This window comes from Podarcis pityusensis, assembly GCF_964106645.2.
Source record: "Podarcis pityusensis genome assembly, chromosome: 12".
Taxonomy (NCBI): domain Eukaryota; kingdom Metazoa; phylum Chordata; class Lepidosauria; order Squamata; family Lacertidae; genus Podarcis; species Podarcis pityusensis.
In genome coordinates, this window is record NC_138037.1 from 50,665,298 (window position 1) to 50,674,973 (window position 9,676).

The following is a 9,676-nucleotide window of genomic DNA, read 5'->3' on the forward strand; positions in this document are numbered from 1 at the left end:
GACTCTCAAGAGTCTCCTCCATCACCATAATTCAAAAGCATCAATTCTTTGGCGATCAGCCTTCTTTATAGTCCAGCTCTCACTTCCATATATCACTACTGGGAAAACCATGGCTTTAACTATACGGACCTTTTATTATTATTATTATTATTATTATTATTATTATTATTATTATTATCATCATCATTTATTATTTTAATATTATTTGAAGGAAACAATTGGCTTCTTCCAGTTCTTTTCTCTTAGCCCATTTATCACGGTATGCTTCTCACAGGTAAGTTATCAAATCCCAGCTGTTAAGTAAACTCTGGGTTCCTTGTGTTAAAACAGAATGTGTTAGATTCTCCATGAAGATCATATACCTGTATTTTCTGGAAATTCCAACAGGTATTGTGCAGGCCTTGGCAGAGCAGCCCAAACCACTCCCCCCCGCCAATAAGCCATGGGGAAAGGGGTTCGGGTGGAGCAGATGAGTATCCCTGTGTCCAGCTGTGACGTTTGCCCGTTTGTTTGAAAATGTCTGTACAGTGGAGAGAGAAAGGGTTAAAATGTAGACCAATAGGAAAGTCGGAGGTGGAGCTTACCTGTTTATAAAAGGGCTTAGCCTGAGGTTTGGGTGTGGGTAGTTGGTTGGTTTTAGTGGGTTGGTTGGTTGGGAAAGGATGTTGGAAAAGCAGTTGGCAGGCAGTTGGAAATAGAGAGACAGTTAGTGTAGTTGGTTCTTGTGTGAGGGGAGGTAGAAGAGATAAAGACAGGATAAAATAAGACTAAGAAGGTAAAGAGTAACAACGTTTGGAATTGTGCTGGTCCTGGGGGGAGGTTACCGTGAGGCGTGGTCAGAGTCCGGTCCTGGGTCGAGGGTCTGGAGGGGGGGAAGCAGGATCCAAAGCAAGAAGCCGGGCGTGGACGGGAACTCTAAAGAACAGGTCTGGGTGCTGGCAGAAACAGGTTTCCAACGACGTTGCTCCTGCAACCTGGGACTGGGCTGACTGGCCTTTATTTCCTCTGAGGCCAGGGGCGGTGCCGGCCCACAGGTGACCCGCCTCTCCTGGCCTTAATGCAAGCACTCCTCCTGAGAGAACTTAGTTCCCTCCGCCTCTCTGCCCTGAGCCTCTGCAGCTCAGGAGAGGCTGGAGGGTTATTGGACCCAGGGGCAGCTTCACCTTCCCCTGACAGTGCTGGGAGAGGCGCACCTGCAGGCAATGGGCTCTCAATCACCTCCGGAGCCAGAGTGGATACATCTGGTGTCTGCTCCTGAGGATCTGGCACAAGTGCAGGCCCTTCAGATTCAAGCCCCTGCCCCGGCTCAGCCGGCCCTGGAGGCGGGGACTCCTGTGCAGGCTGGGACTCCTCAGGTTCAGATTCTGAATCAGATTCCCAGGCCATCACAGGAATGCAGCTGAAGTTTGTTTGTGTCTGCAATAAACTACACTCTTCTTTCTTAACTTGAGAACCTGACTTACCGGAGAGGGCCTGGTTGGTGGCAGCGAATTAGTGGTGTACGGGTCAATAGTCCATGAGACGACCGAGGGCTCCGTACGAATGCCACACCAGCTTCTGTCAGCAGGGAAGCTCTGTCATTGGTGGGAGAGCTTTACCCATGAAGAAAACCCCTAGGCATCTAATGGCAGATGGAGGAAGCTGCAACTGGTAGTTTTGCCACTGGCGGCAGCCAGCAGAAGCTTCCAGAATCAGACATTTCAGGGGCAAGGAGGGGGCTAGGCTGACACAGGGTCCTCTGGATCCTGAGCCAGTCCTGCTGCCATCATGTGACAACTGCAGGCACAATGCAGTCCACCATACTAGCCTGGGAGCTGGGACACCAAAGGGGGCATTATTTCTGCATCCACTTTCCACCCTGGCCAGCGCAGTGGCAGGGCTGTGGATGTGGCCCTGCCTCTACCACTCCATCAATCCTCACCGGTGCCAGTCGGCGGTTAGGATTGCCGCCTAAAACATGGATCAGGTTACTTAAAAGAAAGATATTTCTGAAAACAAATTTACTTCAAAATGGCAAATACTATGCATGCCATAACAAGGTGTGGTATGAGAGAATAGGATGCAGAGAAGAAGGGCAATACTGGTTGTTGCCATAAGCACAAGCACCTCTCAAAAGCTTTCTAAGAAGCTTTAAAGGCCTGGAGCTAAATTTCCAGTGAAGGATCTTACTCAGTGATTTCTCTGAGCTGTCCCATTGGAGGAAAGAGAAGGTCTCCTGACACAAAGTCAGGGAGACTCAGAGATGGAGGAACTTGCACAATTTTAGTCTAAGTTATACCCTTAAACTCAAGTGCTTTGCTGGCAACATCTAACTTAAAAGGGCCTCTGAATAACCCTTTTAATAATAGATTAGTTTGTAAGCTCAGTATTTGTTTCATTTTTATGTCTCTTCCCTGGTAATAATATTAATTTAATAATATTAAATTTAGGAACAATCCTTTCTTGTTTCTTGGTTATTCTTAAATAATGAACTGCCTCGATTACATGCCAGCATTTCCTAAAGCTCCAAAGATATTTTCACTATGTCTTCATCATAGCATGTTGCCCAGTAATATTAATAATACTAGCTTAACCCGTCTCTTAAGGTCTTTCTTTACTGCTCTGGAGATAGGATTGAAGAAGATGAACCTAGCTGCACTGGCAGACAGGGACCATGGGCTTCTCGGTGAAAGGTTAGCTATCTCAAATTTAATATGAGAGTGAGTACAACTAATAGTTTTATTCTTTTTCAATATTTCTATGAGATCATAAGCAACAACACGATCATGAAGCAAAGATTAATACCAAGCTTTTCAGGTAGCAAGAACCTGAAGGGTTCGTTTCAAACTAAGTGAAATGATGCAGTAGACAGCAGAACGTTGATTTCTGGGGCTGCACTATCTCTGATGTCCATGGCATGTGGCTTCCTTCTTCCACCAAAACAATAGAGCTTTATTAATTTTCTGAGAAATGTTTTCCCCCCCAGCCAGCCTAAAACTGTTCGAGAATTCTTCCTCCCCTCAAAGAGTATTTGACAAATCCTGCCCCTCCCCATAAATGGGATGGAGAATTTTGGGGAGTCCGTTCCCCAAACACAACCCAAGAGTTCACATTTTCTAAACGGCAGCAACACTTCATACATTATGTCTACATGAGTGTCCAGCTCTGTAGTCTTCTTTAAAGCCTCTGGATAATGCTCCGCAATGTTTTGCTGCATTAGAGCAAAGGCCTATCTAGTCTGTCATTCTGTTTAGCCAATCAGAAGACTCTGGTAAGTCCACAATTCAGACATGAAGGTAGAAGTCCCCTCCTACTGTTGTTCCTGATTGACAGGCACACAGATCTCATCCCCAAAGCAGCATGCAGCCATCATGACTAGTGGCTTTTTGTAGTGGCTACTGTTCTAAATGAATTTCTCTTGTTGTTGTTCTTGTTTAGTCGTTTAGTTGTGTCCGACTCTTCATGACCCCATGGACCAGAGCATGCCAGGCACTGTCTTCCACTGCCTCCAGCAGTTTGGTCAAACTCATGCTGGTAGCTTCAAGAACACTGTCCAACCATCTCGTCCTCTGTCGTCCCCTTCTCCTTCTGCCCTCAATCTTTCCCAACATGAGGGTCTTTTCCAGGGAACCTTCTCTTCTCATGAGGTGGCCAAAGTATTGGAGCCTCAGCTTCAGGATCTGTCCTTCCAGTGAGCACTCAGGGCTGATTTCCTTCAGAATGGAGAGGTTTGTTTTTCTTGCAGTCCATGGGACTCTCAAGAGTCTCCTCCAGCACCATAATTCAAAAGCATCAATTCTTTGGCGATCAGCCTTCTTTATGGTCCAGCTCTCACTTCCATACATCACTACTGGGGAAACCATAGCTTTAACAATACGGACCTTTGTTGGCAAGGTGATGTCTCTGCTTTTTAAGATGCTGTCTAGGTTAGTCATTGCTTTTCTCCCAAGAAGCAGGCATCTTTTAATTTCGTGGCTGTTGTCACCATCTGCAGTGATCATGGAGCCCAAGAAAGTAAAATCTCTCACTGCCTCCATTTCTTCCCCTTCTATTTGCAAGGAGGTGATGGGACCAGTGGCCATGATCTTCGTTTTTAGTAGATGGCTTTCCTCAGATCCTGAGACAGCAATTTTCATAGCACAACTGTCCTGAATCTCTTGCCATCATCTCCATTGGAAAGACCTCAATAAGCAGCTCTAATGGAAAACATTCCTTTCTCTGACCCCCTTTTTATGTTACTGCACCTTTTGCGCTTCAGAGATCCATCTGCTTTTTAGTCAAGTATTTCCTATGTTTTATATTACGTATATGGAACCGGCTTGCACACAATGGGTTTTTTTTAAAAAAATCCTGAGGAGAACAGGTTTGAAAACCTTGTTTTCTTTCGCTCTGAATATCAGACTGGGAGTGAAGAAGAAAAGCACAAACAAAGGGCATATTTTTTAAAAAAGAAAGAAAGGAAAGAAAAGGGCGGGGGGGGGACATAACTCAGATGTTAAGCCAGAGTGTGTGAAAAATCACTTAGAAACCCTTAGGCATCTTTCTTTGAAAACAAGACTGGGAGATTTGAGGGGCATTGGTGTAGCCCTTAGAGGGAATCTAGGATATTTCAGAGTGATTGAAGATCTAGATAAAGGAAACAGGACAGGCAAGAAAACCCATGCTAAACAGAAAAGCCACAGGCAGGTTTTGGGTTTTTTTCGCGTTTAGAGTTTCAAATACATCTGTAAAAACAAGGAGACTAAAAAGTTTTAAAATGCTTCGACATCTAATATACTTAGGTTACACAATCCTATAGCAATTTTGCTAGGAGTGAGTCCTACTGAATACATACTGTTGAGTAGACATATCTAGGGTTGTCTGAATAAGCATTCAGCATCTAGATAATATTGTTAACAGTTTATGGGGACGGGCTCTCTTCTGAGACTGTGTTTCCCTTCAAGTATTATATCAGAAAGTTTGAATATGATAGAGCTTGGCCTTTAAATGCAAATTGTTCCCCTAATGCCTACTGAGAGGTCAGTAGTAGTGCCTGCGAAAGCTACCAGTTTGGGTCCTAGCCATCTCCAATTTGGACTAGGACTTCTGAATGAAATCCTGGCATTCTGCTGCCAATCAGTGTAGTCAAAGCTGAGTCAGATGGACCAGGGAACCGACTCCGGCATAAGGCAGCTTCCTGTGTCCCTATTATTGTCTAAATCCTTTCAACAACCCTTTAAAGTTGGCCAGCCTTTTCATCCCCATATTGCAGACAGGAGAGCTAAGGCTGAAACATCATGTCTCAGTTAGGATCATGTACTTCAGAGCTTTCCAAATTGTATGTCTTGACACATTAGTGTGTTGGCTGCAGTGTGTAGGTGTTTCATACAAACACTCCCCGCACTCCTCCAGGGGCTGGAAAGGGGTTAGTTTAACCTCTGTTTTGCTAGTAAAACTGAATTACTGTGTCGCGAAATGATGCATGTCTAAAAAGTGTCACCAACATGAAAAGTTTGGAAAGCTTTGATGTCGTTTACCAACTGCCGATGTAAAATGTGAACAAGGGCATTCCTGATCATATTTCACACCAGGAAGGGTCTTACACAATTAAAAACAGGAGGTATATTTCTTCCCTCTCCCTTGCCCAGAGTTAAAGATGGCAGCTGTTTAAATGATACGCATTTAGGAACAAAATTCTAACACTGCAGTCCTATGCATGGTTACTCACTGTGCAATGGGGCATATTCCTGGCAAAATCTGAAATTAGGAATTGCAGCCTAAGCATGCAGAGAAGCGTCCAATTGAGCACAGTAGGATTTAACTTCCAGAGAAACATATACTTAGTGTCAGGCTGGAAAGAGACAGGGATGAAATGCAGACAAGGAGGTCTTTGGTGACAACCAAAGAGGGAATTCCTGCAAAAGCAGCTTTCCATACCATGGTAGTGCAGTGTTGAGTCAAACAGTAATCACTCTCTCTCTCTCTCACACACACACACACACACACACAAAGTTTTCTTTTGTACAATTTTAAAAACAGCCCAGCACACTCTCACTTGCCCACAAGGGGGAGCCACTACTGCTTTCATGGTAATAGATATTACAAAACAACAACTGGGGGGGGGGGCAGGGATTGACTATAGAAAGACCTCAGAGATTTATGTTTTCAAATGGCTTGAATTTTAAAGCCTAGCTCGTAATTTTTACCTGGCAGGCTCATAATTTTGCAACTACAAAGCTGACAGTATCAATACAAGAGAGACTGGCCAGATTAACTGTCTTGATCTGCCTGGGCTGAGCAGCTGAATTTCACCTGGAACACAGACACTTTGTTGTTGTTGTTTTTTGTTTCTTGGTCTTTGCATTTCAGTGTGGAGCTCCTAGACAAGGGAGGGGGAAATTGGCCCTACCACCCCACCAGCAGAGTAACAGCAATGTAACAGGCAGCTGCCCTACCAGCCGTTTCCGTGGAGTTCCTTGATTAATGGAGATGACCAGCTCAGAGATCTGGACACCATATTTTGGGAGATCTGAAGGAAATCCACCAGTCATGCCTGCCAGGTGGTCCTCTTTGAAGAAGGCAACATTTGGGGGGCAAGTAGCTCGTGTGTGATGATATAGTCTCTCTCCAAATCTTAATTTCTCACCCCTTAATTCAGCACCCACAGTCACTGCAGCTCGTATTTCTCTCTCTGCAGGAACCACATATGTGGTGCCTCTTACAGCTTTTTGTAAACAAAATCTGCCCTTATTCCCTTATGGGGTATACAAGAGCCCTTTATAGAATCCTTTGTAGGTTCTCCATCGGTAGGAGAAAATAACAGAGGCCAACCAGAGAATATTGAGAAGCAAAGCAGCTAATAAGCCTGATCTTTATTATAGCTGTTGCAACAGGGTGCTCCTCTCACACACAGGAGAGAGGACCCAGAACAAAGGTGTGCCTGCCCTTATACAGACATTTTAAATTCCCTGCCCTGGAGCTCAAGACCACCCCTCCATACATCATACATACACCACAGAAGGGGTGTAAACCAAAGACCACCCCCCACAAACATCATACCTACATCATAGAAAAGGCGGTCTACAACAGAAATTTGAATGTTGTTTTTCCTGTCTGCCAGGTTATCTGATAATGCCTTATCTGATTGCCTTTCCTGGTAGTATGGCCATTCCTTTCAGATGGTGATTACCCAATTCCTGAGACAATGGGAAGGTTCCCTCACCCCCTCCCTCCTTGCAGAGAAAACATTTGGTCAGTTTGGGAGTCAAAATGGTTTCAGGACGGTCTTCCTGTGCTGCTCCAGACATGTGGTTCACATATCTATGTACATGCTTGGTTGGTACATTTATGAACATTTATTATATATATAAGACCTTAATTTTTTTTATTACAACTAAAAAAGTCTCAGCCTATATGCCATCAAAAATCCACAAATGCATGAGAGACTATTTGCTCTTCTTGCTCAATTCCTGCTTGCACTAACTTGGTCTCTTCTACATTCAACATAATCCTTCAGACATGCCCACACAGCATTGGATGCCAGGATGGAACATTCTCCCTCCCTTCTGTTTTGAACAAAGAAGTGCAAAGAGCTTCTCTTTGTGGATGAGGTTCTCAGCAATGGCTTGTGCAGATGCCTTTATTCCATTGATGGGTCGGGGGACTTTTGGGAAGCATGCCCACACCCCATTGTGGTCCCGTTTCATTTTTAAGATGTAGCAGTCATTTTGCGCCACATCCTCCCATGAGATCCATTTTAATCTTTTGCCAAGCTCCATGGCACCCATTTTGAGCAATGTCATACCACCCACCCACCCCAGCATGGCATCCATTACATGAGAAATGCTCTCAACAGTCTCTCAAAATTCTCAACATGGCTTTTTTAGGGTTTCAAATGTATGCAGGTGTAGAAGAAGGTTGTTTTTCCCCACTAAGATTTTATTAAGACCTTTCCTAGCACATTATGATAAATAAACCTAATCTAAACAAAAGAAAAGCACAAGGAGAAAAAGAAGAATGCAAAGTCCTCTCTCATAGGTAGACCTTAAGTTGCGTTACACAGAAAGAGATGAACCCTCCCAGCTCCTACACAGAAGCTTTGATTTCTTCTCCCAGCTTCTCACCCTGGGAGATCTTGCTTGCCTCTCACACAGGGTCCTCCACCAACCATCCATCACCTTCATCTGCATGCAAACTCCTCATTAACCCTGAGCAGAGGACGACAAAATATACAAAAGAACAGAGCAAAGCAGAAGCAAGAACAAAGCAAAAAAGGAAAAGAAAAGATAACAGAGATAAAACAATGTTAAAGGAATAAGAAAATAATAAAGGAATTTTTAAAAGAAAGAGAAATAAATAAGTAAAAAGGGGCTTCCAATAGTTTTTCAAAAATATTCAGATGTTCACTCCAGGGTGGCATCTATTGTAGCTGTTCCTCCTTCTGCTAGATGATTTTTCCAGTCTTCAAGTCCAGGCATCTCTCTGGGTTCTTTGAAGATTTCTCAGTTCCACGGCAGAAGAGTAGCCCTTCCACAGCATTGGATATTAACCCCGTTGTCTCTGTTCCTCAGAAATAATATGATAGGCAGTAGCCATCGTTAATCACCACCTAATTATCTCTGTTGATTGAGTCTCGACAGGAGACGTCTAAACAGCCATGATTCCTTCCCAGAAGTACTTCAGGTATAGAAGAGGGTTATGAAGCAGGGTGTGTATGGAGAAAACACAGCTGAAAGAGGGGGGAAATAGGACTAAGAGAGTAGCACAGGATAATGGCAGTGAATCTGAAAGGCAGAACCACAAGAAGACAAGGAAACAGCAATGGAGGCTTCCCAGCTCCACATTATGAAGATCTGATGGTAGGCAGTGGTAGTGAAATTATGTACTGTGCCACTGCATCTAGGTTAAAAGTGGTTGACACCCCCAATTTTTTAAAAAAAGGGCATATCCCCAAGTATATCAGAGAGAAAGCTTTAACATAGTCCTCTCTGTAACATATCATATAAAAAAGACATTTCTATATTTGCCATCAGAATCGGTACAGTCGAGAATTCTACCCCCTCTTTCTGAGTAGTGTTCAGAGCTTCTCTGAACAGGCAGAAATTAATAGGGCACCAAGCTGGAAATTTGGAAGGGAAATGTATTGTCTCTTATTGTTCAGATAAGCAAATAAATAAATGGGAATACCAACTTTTAAACTGTGATGTTAACTTCTGCTTACAGGCTAGCACAGATAACAGATTTCACAAAAGAGAACATCGCACCTATGCCTTGCCTTCGTAAAATTAATTTTGACACAGTTTGGGCCAGGAGTTGGGGTGGGGAGACCAATAAACAATACTTGGACTGGTGAGAGGTTACTTATTGTTGCATGCAAGTATGAGATGAAGAAAGCTGTCACATTGGTGCCTAATGTACTGAGTAATGGCCTTCTGTAACAAGTGCTTTTGCATTGTTCACATAATGACAGATGCAGGGAATTAATTTCTTTTAGCATGAAATGTTCGCTGACGATAAGGCCTGAAATAAAGGCTGGCATACAACTGTGGAATGCCCTGAAACTGCTCCTTGGTGACAAATGACGGCCAAGGAATCTGGACCCATCCACACAAGTGACACCTATTGAATTTATTAGGCATCAGGTTTTAGAGAGGGAAGAGCGCCATTCCCTCCACACAGAACCCACTTTCTTGCAGGTCTGATATTTACAGATACAAAA

At 43.8% G+C, this 9,676-nt stretch overlaps 1 long non-coding RNA gene across 1 annotated transcript; it reads left to right on the top strand.

Moving 5' to 3' along the window:
- The first annotated feature begins 230 nt into the window (after nucleotides 1–230).
- On the top strand, nucleotides 231–7,872 carry LOC308460065. The gene is made up of 3 exons (XR_013978443.1): nucleotides 231–775; nucleotides 2,586–2,699; nucleotides 6,328–7,872. It is a non-coding gene; the product is annotated as an uncharacterized lncRNA (long non-coding RNA).
- Nucleotides 7,873–9,676: the final 1,804 nt, after the last annotated feature.